At 44.2% G+C, this 17,253-nt stretch overlaps 3 non-coding genes across 3 annotated transcripts; all 3 read left to right on the plus strand.

Moving 5' to 3' along the window:
- The first annotated feature begins 394 nt into the window (after positions 1-394).
- trnar-ccu (transfer RNA arginine (anticodon CCU)) lies at positions 395-467 on the plus strand. The gene has a single exon. It is a non-coding gene; the product is annotated as a tRNA-Arg (tRNA).
- Positions 468-2,846: 2,379 nt separating this feature from the next.
- On the plus strand, positions 2,847-2,919 carry trnar-ccu (transfer RNA arginine (anticodon CCU)). Its single transcript has one exon. It is a non-coding gene; the product is annotated as a tRNA-Arg (tRNA).
- Positions 2,920-5,656: 2,737 nt separating this feature from the next.
- On the plus strand, positions 5,657-5,729 carry trnar-ccu (transfer RNA arginine (anticodon CCU)). Its single transcript has one exon. It is a non-coding gene; the product is annotated as a tRNA-Arg (tRNA).
- Positions 5,730-17,253: the final 11,524 nt, after the last annotated feature.

Genomic DNA, 17,253 nt, shown 5'->3' on the forward strand with positions numbered 1-17,253 from the left:
GGAAGCGTGCTGGGCCCATAACCCAGAGGTCGATGGATTGAAACCATCCTCTGCTAAGCTTGTGTCACTTTTATATGTGCCCAGGTGCTGCAAGACAATTTAGAAATGTGTGCAAGATTCGTTATGTTGAAAAGACCAGTGCACAGACTCTACATCAAGAAAAGCAGTGTGGCGCAGCGGATGCGTGCTGGGCCCATAACCCAGAGGTCGATGGATTGAAACCATCCTCTGCTAAGACTTCTGAGCTTGTATATATGACAGAGCCCCCAAAAAAGAGAAATGTTCAGAGCCTGTTTGTGAAAACCTGAAGTCACTTGGTCCTCTCACAAAAGTTGTTCATCCAGAAGCTGAATGAGATGAAGAACTAAAAGAAAAAGTAAACAGCTGCATGACAGCCCCAGTGGCCTAATGGATAAGGCTCTGGCCTCCTAAGCCAGAGATTGTGGGTTCGAGTCCCATCTGGGGTGACTTTCAGCAGAGTGGCGCAGCAAAAGTGTGCTGGGCCCAGAAGTCGATGGATTGAAACCATCCTCTGCTAAGATTGTTTCACTTTTATATGTGCTCAGGTGCTGCAAGACAAGTTAGAAATGTGTGCAAGATTCGTTATGTTGAAAAGACCAGTGCACAGGCCCTACATCAAGACAAGCAGAGTGGCGCAGCGGAAGCGTGCTGGGCCCATAACCCAGAGGTCGATGGATCGAAACCATCCTCTGCTAAGCTTGTTTCACTTTTATTTGTGCCCAGGTGCTGCAAGACAATTTAGAAATGTGTGCAAGATTCGTTATGTTGAAAAGACCAGTGCACAAACTCTACATCAAGACAAGCAGAGTGGCGCAGCGGAAGCGTGCTGGGCCCATAACCCAGAGGTCGATGGATCGAAACCATCCCCTGCTAAGCTTGTTTCACTTTTATATGTGCCCAGGTGCTGCAAGACAAGTTAGAAATGTGTGCAAGATTCGTTATGTTGAAAAGACCAGTGCACAGACTCTACATCAAGACAAGCAGAGTGACGCAGCGGAAGCTTGCTGGGCCTCTAACCCAGAGCTCGATGGATCGAAACCATCCTCTGCTAAGCTTGTTTCACTTTTATATGTGCCCAGGTGCTGCAAGACAAGTTAGAAATGTGTGCCAGAATCAAGTGATGTTGAAAAGACCAGTGTACGGGCTATACATCAAGGCGAGCAGAGTGGTGCAGCGAAAGCGTGCTGGGCCCATAACCCAGAGATCGATGGATCGAAACCATCCTCTGCTAAGCTTGTGTCACTTTTATATGTGCCCAGGTGCTGCAAGACAAGTTAGAAATGTGTGCAAGATTCAAGTTATGTTGAAAAGACCAGTGCACAGGCTGTACATCAAGACAAGCAGAGTGGCGCAGCGGAAGCGTGCTGGGCCCATAACCCAGAGGTCGATGGATCGAAACCATCCCCTGCTAAGCTTGTTTCACTTTTATTTGTGCCCAAGTGCTTCAAGACAAGTTAGAAATTTGTGCAAGAATCATGTTATGTTGAAAAGACCAGTGCACAAGCTCTACGTCATGTCAAGCAGAGTGGCGCAGCGAAAGCGTGCTGGGCCCATATCCCAGAGGTCGATGGATCGAAACCATCCTCTGCTAAGCTTGTGTCACTTTTATATGTGCCCAGGTGCTGCAAGACAAGTTAGAAATGTGTGCAAGATTCAAGTTATGTTGAAAAGACCGGTGCACAGGCTCTACATCAAGACGAGCAGAGTGGGGCAGCGGAAGCGTGCTGGGCCTATAACCCAGAGCTCGATGGATCGAAACCATCCTCTGCTAAGCTTGTTTCACTTTTATATGTGCCCAGGTGCTGCAAGACAAGTTAGAAATGTGTGCAAGATTCGTTATGTTGAAAAGACCAGTGCACAGGCTCTACATCAAGACAAGCAGAGTGGCGCAGCGGAAGCGTGCTGGGCCCATAACCCAGAGTTCGGTGGATCGAAACCATCCTCTGCTGAGCTTGTTTCACTTTTATTCGTGCCCAAGTGCTTCAAGACAAGTTGGAAATTTGTGCAAGAATCATGTTGTGTTGAAAAGACCAGTGCACGAGCACTACATCAAGTCAAGCAGAGTGGCGCAGCGGAAGCGTGCTGTGCCCATAACCCAGAAGTCGATGGATCGAAACCATCCTCTGCTAAGCTTGTGTCACTTTTATATGTGCCCAGGTGCTGCAAGACAAGTTAGAAATGTGTGCAAGATTCGTTATGTTGAAAAGACCAGTGCACAGACTCTAAATCAAGACAAGCAGAGTGGTGCAGCGGAAGCGTGCTGGGCCCATAACCCAGACCTCGATGGATCGAAACCATCCTCTGCTAAGCTTGTTTCACTTTTATTTGTGCCCAAGTGCTTCAAGACAAGTTAGAAATTTGTGCAAGAATCATGTTATGTTGAAAAGACCAGTGCACGAGCTCCACATCAAGTCAAGCAGAGTGGCGCAGCGGAAGCGTGCTGGGCCCATAACCCAGAGGTCGATGGATTGAAACCATCCTCTGCTAAGCTTGTGTCACTTTTATATGTGCCCAGGTGCTGCAAGACAATTTAGAAATGTGTGCAAGATTCGTTATGTTGAAAAGACCAGTGCACAGACTCTACATCAAGAAAAGCAGTGTGGCGCAGCGGATGCGTGCTGGGCCCATAACCCAGAGGTCGATGGATTGAAACCATCCTCTGCTAAGACTTCTGAGCTTGTATATATGACAGAGCCCCCAAAAAAGAGAAATGTTCAGAGCCTGTTTGTGAAAACCTGAAGTCACTTGGTCCTCTCACAAAAGTTGTTCATCCAGAAGCTGAATGAGATGAAGAACTAAAAGAAAAAGTAAACAGCTGCATGACAGCCCCAGTGGCCTAATGGATAAGGCTCTGGCCTCCTAAGCCAGAGATTGTGGGTTCGAGTCCCATCTGGGGTGACTTTCAGCAGAGTGGCGCAGCAAAAGTGTGCTGGGCCCAGAAGTCGATGGATTGAAACCATCCTCTGCTAAGATTGTTTCACTTTTATATGTGCTCAGGTGCTGCAAGACAAGTTAGAAATGTGTGCAAGATTCGTTATGTTGAAAAGACCAGTGCACAGGCCCTACATCAAGACAAGCAGAGTGGCGCAGCGGAAGCGTGCTGGGCCCATAACCCAGAGGTCGATGGATCGAAACCATCCTCTGCTAAGCTTGTTTCACTTTTATTTGTGCCCAGGTGCTGCAAGACAATTTAGAAATGTGTGCAAGATTCGTTATGTTGAAAAGACCAGTGCACAAACTCTACATCAAGACAAGCAGAGTGGCGCAGCGGAAGCGTGCTGGGCCCATAACCCAGAGGTCGATGGATCGAAACCATCCCCTGCTAAGCTTGTTTCACTTTTATATGTGCCCAGGTGCTGCAAGACAAGTTAGAAATGTGTGCAAGATTCGTTATGTTGAAAAGACCAGTGCACAGACTCTACATCAAGACAAGCAGAGTGACGCAGCGGAAGCTTGCTGGGCCTCTAACCCAGAGCTCGATGGATCGAAACCATCCTCTGCTAAGCTTGTTTCACTTTTATATGTGCCCAGGTGCTGCAAGACAAGTTAGAAATGTGTGCCAGAATCAAGTGATGTTGAAAAGACCAGTGTACGGGCTATACATCAAGGCGAGCAGAGTGGTGCAGCGAAAGCGTGCTGGGCCCATAACCCAGAGATCGATGGATCGAAACCATCCTCTGCTAAGCTTGTGTCACTTTTATATGTGCCCAGGTGCTGCAAGACAAGTTAGAAATGTGTGCAAGATTCAAGTTATGTTGAAAAGACCAGTGCACAGGCTGTACATCAAGGCGAGCAGAGTGGTGCAGCGAAAGCGTGCTGGGCCCATAACCCAGAGGTCGATGGATCGAAACCATCCTCTGCTAAGCTTGTGTCACTTTTATATGTGCCCAGGTGCTGCAAGACAAGTTAGAAATGTGTGCAAGATTCAAGTTATGTTGAAAAGACCAGTGCACAGGCTGTACATCAAAACAAGCAGAGTGGCGCAGCGGAAGCGTGCTGGACCCATAACCCAGAGGTCGATGGATCGAAACCATCCCCTGCTCAGCTTGTTTCAATTTTATTTGTGCCCAGGTGCTGCAAGACAATTTAGAAATGTGTGCAAGATTCGTTATGTTGAAAAGACCAGTGCACAGACTCTACATCAAGACAAGCAGAGTGGCGCAGCGGAAGCGTGCTGGGCCCATAACCCAGAGGTCGATGGATCGAAACCATCCTCTGCTAAGCTTGTCTCACTTTTATTTGTGCCCAAGTGCTTCAAGACAAGTTAGAAGTTTGTGCAAGAATCATGTTATGTTGAAAAGACCAGTGCACAAGCTCTACATCATGTCAAGCAGAGTGGCGCAGCGGAAGCGTGCTGGGCCCATATCCCAGAGGTCGATGGATCGAAACCATCCTCTGCTAAGCTTGTGTCACTTTTATATGTGCCCAGGTGCTGCAAGACAAGTTAGAAATGTGTGCAAGATTCAAGTTATGTTGAAAAGACCAGTGCACAGGCTCTACATCAAGACGAGCAGAGTGGCGCAGCGGAAGCGTGCTGGGCCTATAACCCAGAGCTCGATGGATCGAAACCATCCTCTGCTAAGCTTGTTTCACTTTTATATGTGCCCAGGTGCTGCAAGACAAGTTAGAAATGTGTGCAAGATTCGTTATGTTGAAAAGACCAGTGCACAGGCTCTACATCAAGACAAGCAGAGTGGCGCAGCGGAAGCGTGCTGGGCCCATAACCCAGAGGTCGGTGGATCGAAACCATCCTCTGCTGAGCTTGTTTCACTTTTATTCGTGCCCAAGTGCTTCAAGACAAGTTGGAAATTTGTGCAAGAATCATGTTGTGTTGAAAAGACCAGTGCACGAGCTCTACATCAAGTCAAGCAGAGTGGCGCAGCGGAAGCGTGCTGTGCCCATAACCCAGAAGTCGATGGATCGAAACCATCCTCTGCTAAGCTTGTGTCACTTTTATATGTGCCCAGGTGCTGCAAGACAAGTTAGAAATGTGTGCAAGATTCGTTATGTTGAAAAGACCAGTGCACAGACTCTAACTCAAGACAAGCAGAGTGGCGCAGCGGAAGCGTGCTGGGCCCATAACCCAGACCTCGATGGATCGAAACCATCCTCTGCTAAGCTTGTTTCACTTTTATTTGTGCCCAAGTGCTTCAAGACAAGTTAGAAATTTGTGCAAGAATCATGTTATGTTGAAAAGACCAGTGCACGAGCTCTACATCAAGTCAAGCAGAGTGGCGCAGCGGAAGCGTGCTGGGCCCATAACCCAGAGGTCGATGGATTGAAACCATCCTCTGCTAAGCTTGTGTCACTTTTATATGTGCCCAGGTGCTGCAAGACAATTTAGAAATGTGTGCAAGATTCGTTATGTTGAAAAGACCAGTGCACAGACTCTACATCACGAAAAGCAGTGTGGCGCAGCGGATGCGTGCTGGGCCCATAACCCAGAGGTCGATGGATTGAAACCATCCTCTGCTAAGACTTCTGAGCTTGTATATATGACAGAGCCCCCAAAAAAGAGAAATGTTCAGAGCCTGTTCGTGAAAACCTGAAGTCACTTGGTCCTCTCACAAAAGTTGTTCATCCAGAAGCTGAATGAGATGAAGAACTAAAAGAAAAAGTAAACAGCTGCAAGACAACCCCAGTGGCCTAATGGATAAGGCTCTGGCCTCCTAAGCCAGAGATTGTGGGTTCGAGTCCCATCTGGGGTGACTTTCAGCAGAGTGGCGCAGCAAAAGTGTGCTGGGCCCAGAAGTCGATGGATTGAAACCATCCTCTGCTAAGATTGTTTCACTTTTATATGTGCTCAGGTGCTGCAAGACAAGTTAGAAATGTGTGCAAGATTCGTTATGTTGAAAAGACCAGTGCACAGGCCCTACATCAAGACAAGCAGAGTGGCGCAGCGGAAGCGTGCTGGGCCCATAACCCAGAGGTCGATGGATCGAAACCATCCTCTGCTAAGCTTGTGTCACTTTTATATGTGCCCAGGTGCTGCAAGACAATTTATAAATGTGTGCAAGATTCGTTATGTTGAAAAGACCAGTGCACAGACTCTACATCAAGACAAGCAGAGTGGCGCAGCGGAAGCGTGCTGGGCCCATAACCCAGAGGTCGATGGATCGAAACCATCCTCTGCTAAGCTTGTTTCACTTTTATTTGTGCCCAAGTGCTTCAAGACAAGTTAGAAATTTGTGCAAGAATCATGTTATGTTGAAAAGACCAGTGCACGAGCTCCACATCAAGTCAAGCAGAGTGGCGCAGCGGAAGCGTGCTGGGCCCATAATCCAGAGCTCGATGGATCGAAACCATCCTCTGCTAAGCTTGTGTCACTTTTATATGTGCCCAGGTGCTGCAAGAGAAGTTAGAAATGTGTGCAAGATTCAAGTTATGTTGAAAAGACCAGTGCACAGGCCCTACATCAAGACAAGCAGAGTGGCGCAGTGGAAGCGTGCTGGGCCCATAACCCAGAGGTCGGTGGATCGAAACCATCCTCTGCTGAGCTTGTTTCACTTTTATTCGTGCCCAAGTGCTTCAAGACAAGTTGGAAATTTGTGCAAGAATCATGTTGTGTTGAAAAGACCAGTGCACGAGCTCTACATCAAGTCAAGCAGAGTGGTGCAGCGGAAGCGTGCTGTGCCCATAACCCAGAGGTCGATGGATCGAAACCATTCTCTGCTAAGCTTGTGTCACTTTTATATGTGCCCAGGTGCTGCAAGACAAATTAGAAATGTGTGCAAGATTCGTTATGTTGAAAAGACCAGTGCACAGACTCTACATCAAGACAAGCAGAGTGGCGCAGCGGAAGCATGCTGGGCCCATAACCCAGACGTCGATGGATCGAAACCATCCTCTGCTAAGCTTGTTTCACTTTTATTTGTGCCCAAGTGCTTCAAGACAAGTTAGAAATTTGTGCAAGAATCATGTTATGTTGAAAAGACCAGTGCACGAGCTCCACGTCAAGTCAAGCAGAGTGGCGCAGCGGAAGCGTGCTGGGCCCATAACCCAGAGGTCGATGGATCGAAACCATCCTCTGCTAAGCTTGTGTCACTTTTTTATGTGCCCAGGTGCTGCAAGACAATTTAGAAATGTGTGCAAGATTCGTTATGTTGAAAAGACCAGTGCACAGACTCTACATCAAGAAAAGCAGTGTGGCGTGCTGGGCCCATAACCCAGAGGTCGATGGATCGAAACCATCCTCTGCTAAGCTTGTTTCACTTTTATTTGTGCCCAAGTGCTTCAAGACAAGTTAGAAATTTGTGCAAGAATCATGTTATGGGTAAAAGACCAGTGCACAAGCTCCACATCAAGACAAGCAGAGTGGCGCAGCGGAAGCGTGCTGGGCCCATAACCCAGAGGTCGATGGATCGAAACCATCCTCTGCTAAGCTTGTTTCACTTTTATTTGTGCCCAAGTGCTTCAAGACAATTTAGAAATTTGTGCAAGAATCATGTTATGTTGAAAAGACCAGTGCACAAGCTCTACATCAAGTCAAGCAGAGTGGCGCAGCGGAAGCGTGCTGGGCCCATATCCCAGAGGTCGATGGATCGAAACCATCCTCTGCTAAGCTTGTGTCACTTTTATATGTGCCCAGGTGCTGCAAGACAAGTTAGAAATGTGTGCCAGAATCAAGTGATGTTGAAAAGACCAGTGTACGGGCTCTACATCAAGGCGAGCAGAGTGGTGCAGCGAAAGCGTGCTGGGCCCATAACCCAGAGGTCGATGGATCGAAACCATCCTCTGCTAAGCTTGTGTCACTTTTATATGTGCCCAGGTGCTACAAGACAAGTTAGAAATGTGTGGAAGATTCGTTATGTTGAAAAGACCAGTGCACAGGCTCTACATCAAGACAAGCAGAGTGGCGCAGCGGAAGAGTGCTGGGCCCATAACCCAGAGGTCGATGGATCGAAACCATCCCCTGCTAAGCTTGTTTCACTTTCATTTCTGCCCAAGTGCTTCAAGACAAGTTAGAAATTTGTGCAAGAATCATGTTATGTTGAAAAGACCAGTGCACAAGCTCCACATCAAGTCAAGCAGAGTGGCGCAGCGGAAGCGTGCTGGGCCCATAACCCAGAGGTCGATGGATCGAAACCATCCTCTGCTAAGCTTGTGTCACTTTTATATGTGCCCAGGTGCTGCAAGACAATTTATAAATGTGTGCAAGATTCGTTATGTTGAAAAGACCAGTGCACAGACTCTACATCAAGACAAGCAGAGTGGCGCAGCGGAAGCGTGCTGGGCCCATAACCCAGAGGTCGATGGATCGAAACCATCCTCTGCTAAGCTTGTTTCACTTTTATTTGTGCCCAAGTGCTTCAAGACAATTTAGAAATTTGTGCAAGAATCATGTTATGTTGAAAAGACCAGTGCACAAGCTCTACATCAAGTCAAGCAGAGTGGCGCAGCGGAAGCGTGCTGGGCCCATATCCCAGAGGTCGATGGATCGAAACCATCCTCTGCTAAGCTTGTATCACTTTTATATGTGCCCAGGTGCTGCAAGACAAGTTAGAAATGTGTGCAAGATTCAAGTTATGTTGAAAAGACCAGTGCACAGGCTCTACATCAAGACAAGCAGAGTGGCGCAGCGGAAGCGTGCTGGACCCATAACCCAGAGGTCGGTGGATCGAAACCATCCTCTGCTAAGCTTGTTTCACTTTTATTCGTGCCCAAGTGCTTCAAGACAAGTTGGAAATTTGTGCAAGAATCATGTTGTTTTGAAAAGACCAGTGCACAAGCTCTACATCAAGTCAAGCAGAGTGGCGCAGCGGAAGCGTGCTGTGCCCATAACCCAGAGGTCGATGGATCGAAACCATCCTCTGCTAAGCTTGTGTCACTTTTATATTTGCCCGGGTGCTGCAAGACAAGTTAGAAATGTGTGCAAGATTCGTTATGTTGAAAAGACCAGTGCACAGGCTCTACATCAAGACAAGCAGAGTGGCGCAGCGAAAGTGTGCTGGGCCCATAACCCAGAGGTCGATGGATCGAAACCATCCTCTGCTAAGCTTGTTTCACTTTTATTTGTGCCCAAGTGCTTCAAGACAAGTTAGAAATTTGTGCAAGAATCATGTTATGTTGAAAAGACCAGTGCACGAGCTCCACATCAAGTCAAGCAGAGTGGCGCAGCGGAAGCGTGCTGGGCCCATAACCCATAGGTCGATGGATCGAAACCATCCTCTGCTAAGCTTGTGTCTCTTTTATATGTGCCCAGGTGCTGCAAGACAATTTAGAAATGTGTGCAAGATTCGTTATGTTGAAAAGACCAGTGCACACAGACTCTACATCAAGAAAAGCAGTGTGGCGCAGCGGAAGCGTGCTGGGCCCATAACCCAGAGGTCGATGGATTGAAACCATCCTCTGCTAAGACTGTTTCACTTTTATATGTGCTCAGGTGCTGCAAGACAAGTTAGAAATGTGTGCCAGAATCAAGTGATGTTGAAAAGACCAGTGTACGGGCTCTACATCAAGGCGAGCAGAGTGGTGCAGCGAAAGCGTGCTGGGCCCATAACCCAGAGGTCGATGGATCGAAACCATCCTCTGCTAAGCTTGTGTCACTTTTATATGTGCTCAGGTGCTGCAAGACAAGTTAGAAATGTGTGCCAGAATCAAGTGATGTTGAAAAGACCAGTGTACGGGCTCTACATCAAGGCGAGCAGAGTGGTGCAGCGAAAGCGTGCTGGGCCCATAACCCAGAGGTCGATGGATCGAAACCATACTCTGCTAAGACTTCTGAGCTTGTATATATGACAGAGCCCCCAAAAAAGAGAAATGTTCAGAGCCTGTTTGTGAAAACCTAAAGTCACTTGGTCCTCTCACAAAAGTTATTCATCCAGAAGCTGAATGAGATGAAGAACTAAAAGAAAAAGTAAACAGCTGCATGACAGCCCCAGTGGCCTAAAAGCTGGGGAACAATAGTCTGTTAAGGGGGGGGGGGAAGAAAAGGAAGAAGGGGGGAAAAGAGAAAAAGAAAGAAAAAAGAGAGAGAAAAAGGAAAAAATGAGGAGAAAAGAAATGAAAGGGAATTTTATCTCTTTGAACTTCAAAGCAATGTTTGTGGAGTGTATATTTACAATAAATTATCTGAAAAAAAAAATGTTTTCTCTATTTTCCTGTACATTTATATGGGAGTAAGGATGATCACAAGCTTTCCAGTTCATATTAGTGTTGCCATACATTGAAGTGTTTACTGAATGTTTTATTTATCAGTAATTATCACATAAATGATGTCCAAATGAATGAAATTATTTGAATTAATGAATTTAAATAATATTTTATTAGATTTATATTACTGATTATTGATATCTTATTCAAAGGTTTAGCACTTTAAATATATTTCTGCTGTAGTTATGTTCTAAAACTTATAGTACAAAAATTTTTACATTTATTTATTAAATAATCCCCAAATTTATCAACATTTTTAAAAGGGCCTATAACCGTTAAATGATACTGTAACAAAGACATACAAAAAGAGTTATTTAATCATGACCAAACTTTTATTTTTCAATCAGTCATAGCCAATTATTCATTATTCATTTTTTTTTTTTACATTTTTATTCTTATAGTTATGTTGCATGTGCAGAAAACAGAATAATATCTCTTAATAATACTTTCTATTGTCCATGACTCCTGTGCATGTTTTGAAAGTGCTAAAGAACAGAAAACAAAACTATACTATTAAATAAAACTGTCTTAATGTCCATGGCACTAGTGCATTCATTGCAAGTGCAAAAGAATAGAAAGCAGAAAACAATACACATAAATAAAACTTTATCCCCTTTATTTTTTGGACTCTAATGGATGGCACAGAGCTTGAAATGGTCTCTATCAGGCGACAACAATCTGGCCACTGAGCAAGTGGGGCAGTGGTGGTGAATGTATGCCTCTTCACGCTCTCCACCCCTGGAGTGAACCTGTGTCCAGCCTGCTCTGGTGTCTGGCAGCAAACATCACTCTCTTCTTATCGTAATCCAGCAGGTTCTGCCAACTATATTGCTCACCTAAGGCGAGAGAGCATATAATACATGGCAAATGAGAAAACAAAACAAGTGGTAGTGTTAACATATGACAGGTCAAGAAGAAAAACTGACCTGATGGTTGGTGAGAGCCAGAGATGGCTGATTCCTGAGCTCCACAAGATACTCCACAAGGCTGTCCACTTTGTCCAGCACACCAGCACTATGCAAAGCCTGTGAGAAAAATACAAAAAAAAAAATTAAATAAACAACATTATGAGTAAAGTGAAGTGGGACAAAAAAAAACCCAAATAAATATAAATATTTTTCTAGATTTTTTTTGTCAACTTCAGACAAAAAGCTACAGGTCAGCACAAATTATATTTTTTCCCTAGAAATTTAACAATATTACATAAAACATAATTACATACATACATTAAATGAGATATTTACATACCACAGACTCGTCAGGAGATGCTGAGGCACCTGGCGTGAAGGAGGCATCATGCTGGGTGGAGGACAGAGAGAAGCTTGGGTCATCAGTAAGACTCGACTCAGTAATGTCAAATGTTTGGTCCTCCCTGAAGCCCTCGTCTTCTTCATCCTCACCTTCATCCACATCCTCCAGCATGTTCTCTGTCTCTTCTGAGTCAGGGTCCACTACCAGGGGCTGTCCAGTCTGACCCAGGAAGTAGTCAACACCAAGCAGCTCTCTTATGAAAAAAAAAATTAATAAAAGAAAACACACAAATACAGGATCATTCAAAAGTTTGGACACATTACTATTTAATGTTTTTGAAAGAAGTGTCTTATGCTCATCAGTCCTGCATTTATTTAATAAAAAATACAAAAAACATGAATAATATTATTAAATGTTAATACAGTTTAAATTTACAGTTACATATACTTTACATTTAATTTATTCCTGTCATCAACGCTGAATATATTTAGCAATCATTTTAGAAATCATTAAAAAGTTAAATAAAGAACAGCATTAGAAATATAATAGAAAATCTTCTGTAACAATATACAGTACTGTTCAAAAGTTTTTTGTTTTTTTTTAAGAAATTAATGCTGTTCTTTTTAACTTTTTATTCATCAATGAATTCTGCAAAACGTATCACAGTTTTCATTAAAAAATAACAAAATAAATACAAATATGCAGTACAAATTATATTGCTGTTTTTTCTGTATTTTTGATCAAATAAATGCAGGCTGAATGAGCAAAAGACACTTCTTTCAAAAACATTAAACACAGTCACGTGTAAAAATGTTTGACAAATAATGTACACATTCATATTCTACAATGAGATACAGGTAACTTTACCTTCTGATAGAGCTTGTGCCACTTCCGCTGCCGTGGTGCTGGTCTGTTGCCTCCAAACGGACAAAACCCCAGAGCTGGCAAAAGTCCTCAACCTGGCCATCCACTCGCCATCACCCATGACCTTGTGGCTCTTTGGCTTAGTGCTCATCTAAATATAATAGGGAAAAAATAGTTAGTAATGTGCATTTTGCAGGTATTGGACAACTACACAAATGTTTTAAATTTTTTTATAATGATACAACGATATATATTCAAGCTGACTAAATAATGGCACCCATTACAACAATTAAACATTATTTTATTGCTAATAAAGCAAAACAAGGTTAAACATTTAAAGGTGTTACACTACAGTCATACATATAAAGATTTGAATATGAAATTACTACATGCAGTTACGATAGGGATAAGATTATTGTTTTGTTTGGTTTACAGTTAGTTGCATCCAATTATGCATAATTTACTGTAATTACTATAGTAACAACATATAGCATGTATTAATGACAATGTAAAATAAAGTACATTGTTAGTTAAAAGCTGTGGTTATACATATGATAATCAATCTGAGAAAAAACAAAAGAGAAAAGAACATAGTAAGTACACTTTACTTAAACCATGGTTAATTTTTGTAAGGAATGTGTATTTAACATTGCATTTTCATTTAAATTATTATTTGTAGCACTTACATCTGTGTTTATATAAATAGTAATCCATCTGCAAACACAAAACTTGATTACTACATTCACACATAGCAAAATCACATTAAATGTTAATTAGAAATGATAATGTCTACAACTAAACATATTTTTTAAATCCAAATCAAACTTTAAACAGAATAGATGTGTTTACTAAGCAAAACTACAGGCAAATGCTATTTTATATGTGAGATTATAGGCAAATCATGGAAACAAAACATGATTACTACACTTTCACTATAGTAAATGGTAAATTACTTGGTTTTTTTTCATTCATATTTTTATTTATAGTAAGACTGTGTTTACACTTAAAGAACGAGTAAACTGAGTTTAATAAGTATGATTACAGGCACAATTGTGTTTAATATGTGAGATTATAGGCAAGTCATGAAAAGAAAACATGATTACTACACTTTCACTATAGTAAACCCAGACAGCAAGCTGACGTTGATTCAACGTCGATTTTTGGTTGTAAAGGTCAGTGTCGGTCGTCAATCAAATTTCGATGTTGAATCAACGTTCATTATTTGGTCGGTATATCAGAACGTTATTACGTCGAAAATAAAACGTCGATTCAACGTCGAAGTCACGTTGGCTTATCAACCGATACAGCCGACGCATCTGATCGAAATCATAACGTCGGATATTGGTTGAAGCTTCGTTAGAAGAATCGGAGATCTGGGCATGCAGATACTTATAGTGGAACTAGGCTAAATGTATTTTTATTTATTATTTTATTTAGGCCTAGTTTATCTGTCTTTCTCTGAATATTAGGCTACTTTTAGGAAGTTTTTAAAAACAATAACTGACAAAACATTTTAACATTTTTATCGAATGTTTAATGAAGTTATGTTTTATTCATTTTGTTATTTTGTTCTTCCATTAGCAATAGTCGGTCCATTGTTTACACACAGGCTGTACACACACACACATATATATATATATATATATATATATATAAACTTGCTTAAATATTTTTCTTCATTGCACGTTTTGTTTTCGTATCACTAAACGTTAAAAATAATTTAGCCTACTTTGTTGTGCAGAGTCAGACGCGAAACGTTATTCAGTCTATTCATTTATTAATATTTGTAAAATAGGCCTAAAATAAATTCACCATATTTTCTTAATCTGCTTGGGATCATAATTTTTTTAATCCATAAATTAGTCATTTAAATACGTTCTTATAACAGCGACATCCCTTTAATCTTGATCAACAACAACTAATAATAAACGAATTGGAGGTCCGTTATCATTTTGTCAATATTTAGTTTTAGACTATAACTGCATCTGTCTTGCATTTAGACCAGATTTGGTGAAGAATAGGACAGGACAGTCGCAACAGTGGTTATAATGAGTGCAGATATTTTGTTTTCTCTTCAGGAGTAATTCTCAGTGCTGCTGACTTGCATTTCTTTGGTAAATCATAAATGTTTTATTTAATCTATAAAACTTTTTGTCACGGATTGGTCAGGTTCTGCACCCACAATCACTCCCAGATCACCTTCACCTGAATACTAATTAATGGACACCTGCACTCAATCTTCACCAGCACACAAAAGCCACTTTCCACACACCACTCATTGTCCGGGCTCGTTCTAGAGAAAGCGGACTTCCAGTGTCTCTTAACGAGTGTCACTATCAAGATTACTTACCCAATTGTACTTACCTGATCTCTGTCTCGTTCCAGTCTTCCAAGCGCCAGTCCTCTGTGTCTTCACAGTATCCAGTCGTCAGTGGTGTGTGGCCGTAAGCTGACTTCCGCGTCAGCGGAGGGTGGCGGATCCCCGAACTCTCTGTGCCCCTCTGGCTTTCGTTCTTGGAATCCTCCAGTCTCGCCACCTGTAACGGAAAGGACCTGTTACTCTCTTCACGTTTCCATCCAGCTCTGTATTCATCACTTCAAGTCGTACTCACCTTCACGAACTCACCATTCACCGCCGGCACTGCTGCTTGTATAAATAAAACACCATTTGTACTAAACTTACCTTGTTGTCCCGTCTGCTTCATAACAGGAAGCCCGGACCAAAACAGTAAGCAGCATGAGTGCTCAGGATCCATTCCAGGAACTGGTGGATACTCTGCGGAAGGTTTTGCTGTCCTCTCCATCTGTCACCCCTTCCGCACCGCCGGCACCCGTACCTCCATGCACTTCTTCGGAACCACCATCCAGTCCCATGGCCCGACCAGCGCCCTACGCTGGCGGGGCGGAGGAGTGCAATGGATTTCTACTGCAATGTTCTCTTGTCTTTACTATGCAACCAGCGCTCTATCCTACAGACCAGTCTAAAATAGCGTTTATCACCTCTCTTCTCACAGGACCAGCTTTGAAGTGGGCCGAATCGATGTGGCAGCAAAGCGGGCCGACCACTCGTTCCATCCAGGCATTCATCAATCACTTCAAAGAAGTGTTCAACCGTACGGACGGGGAAGTATCAGCGGGTGAGCAGCTCTATCACTTATCACAAGGATCGATGTCCACTCATGAGTATGCCTTACGGTTTCGAACCCTAGCCGCTGCCAGTGGATGGAACGAGCGGTCGTTGCTGACCACCTATCGTCTCGGGCTCGAACCCCGTCTTCGCCTCCAACTAGTTGCGTTGGATGACGCTATGGGTCTGGAGCGTTTCATACAGCAATCCATCAGATGTTCTGACCGTATGCAATCATATCAGACTCTCTCCGATGTCTCTTCTAATGCACTCCTCCGCCCAGTGGAGACCGCCAGCCCTCCAGAACCAGAGCCGATGATACTTGAATCTGGTAGACTATCAGCCGCTGAGCGACAGAGAAGGCTGACCCGGGGTCTTTGTCTCTATTGTGGAGCCAGTGGGCATGTTCGGATGAAATGCCCCCTTCGTCCTGTTCCTACCGCGGTGAGTGTTATCCAGTCCGAAGTTGAAAAGATGTATCCTCTGTCTACATGTGTTCAGTTAACCACCTCCACATCTTCTGTCTTAGCCCACGCTCTCATCGACTCCGGGTCAGCGGGAAACTTCATCTCGGACAACCTCTGTCGCCAGCTACAGCTCCGAACCGAAGCTTCGTCGAGCGTCTACCAGATTCAGCCCATAACACGTTCCATCACTTCACGACCCCGTATCCATCGTAAATGCCAATCCATCCACCTACAGATTGGAGCTCTTCACCAAGAAGACATTCAACTTCTGGTTCTGGAGGGGGCCACCATGGACATCATCTTGGGGCGCCCGTGGCTGGTGAAGCACAATCCCATCATCTCTTGGGGCAATGGAGAGGTAATCCGGTGGGGCCACAACTGTTTTCCAGAGTGCTTCCCAGAAGTTCCACGTCCGATACCAAGACCCATTCCTGTCTGCGCCACGTCCATCGAGAGCCCTCTGGAGCAACGATCCACCGAGATTCCGGATATCTACTCCTCTTTCCAGGACGTCTTCTGCCCCAAGAGAGCTTCCCAGCTACCTCCCCATCAGCCATGGGACTGCGCCATAGACCTGATTCCTGATGCTCCTTTGCCCAGGGGAAGGATCTACCCGTTGTCACTTCCGGAGACTAAGGCCATGGAGGAGTATATTCACGAGGCTCTCCAGCAAGGATACATTCGCCCCTCCACTTCTCCCGCTGCATCCAGCTTCTTTTTCGTGGCGAAAAAGGATGGAGGGCTGCGGCCGTGCATAGACTACCGCATTCTGAATCAAGCCACAATCAAGTTCAAATATCCCCTTCCTCTCGTCCCAGCGGCCCTCGAACAACTCCGGTCAGCCACCATCTTCACGAAATTGGACCTCCGCAGCGCTTACAATCTGGCGAGAATACGGAAGGGGGATGAGTGGAAGACGGCCTTCGTGACCCCTACAGGCCACTATGAGTACTGCGTCATGCCCTATGGCCTGGTCAACGCCCCTTCCGTATTTCAAAACTTCATACATGAAGTCCTCCGGGAGTTTCTCCATCTGTCAGTAATTGTCTACATTGACGATATCCTCATATACTCCCGGAGTGAGACCGAACACATCCACCACGTTGCGGAGGTCCTCCAGAGACTCAGGGGACACCAACTTTTCCTGAAAGCTGAAAAATGTTCATTCCACCTTCCATCCGTTCAATTCCTGGGATACGTCATCGACCGTGAAGGTATTCGTATGGACGAGAGGAAGGTGGCATCTGTCACGTCCTGGCCTAAACCCGCATCTGTCAAAGAACTCCAGAGATTCCTCGGTTTTGCTAACTTCTACCGCCGTTTCATTCAAGGTTACAGTATCATTGCAACTCCATTAACCAACCTACTCAA

The sequence above is a fragment of the Garra rufa genome, chromosome 1 (assembly GCF_049309525.1).
Source record: "Garra rufa chromosome 1, GarRuf1.0, whole genome shotgun sequence".
Lineage (NCBI taxonomy): Eukaryota > Metazoa > Chordata > Actinopteri > Cypriniformes > Cyprinidae > Garra > Garra rufa.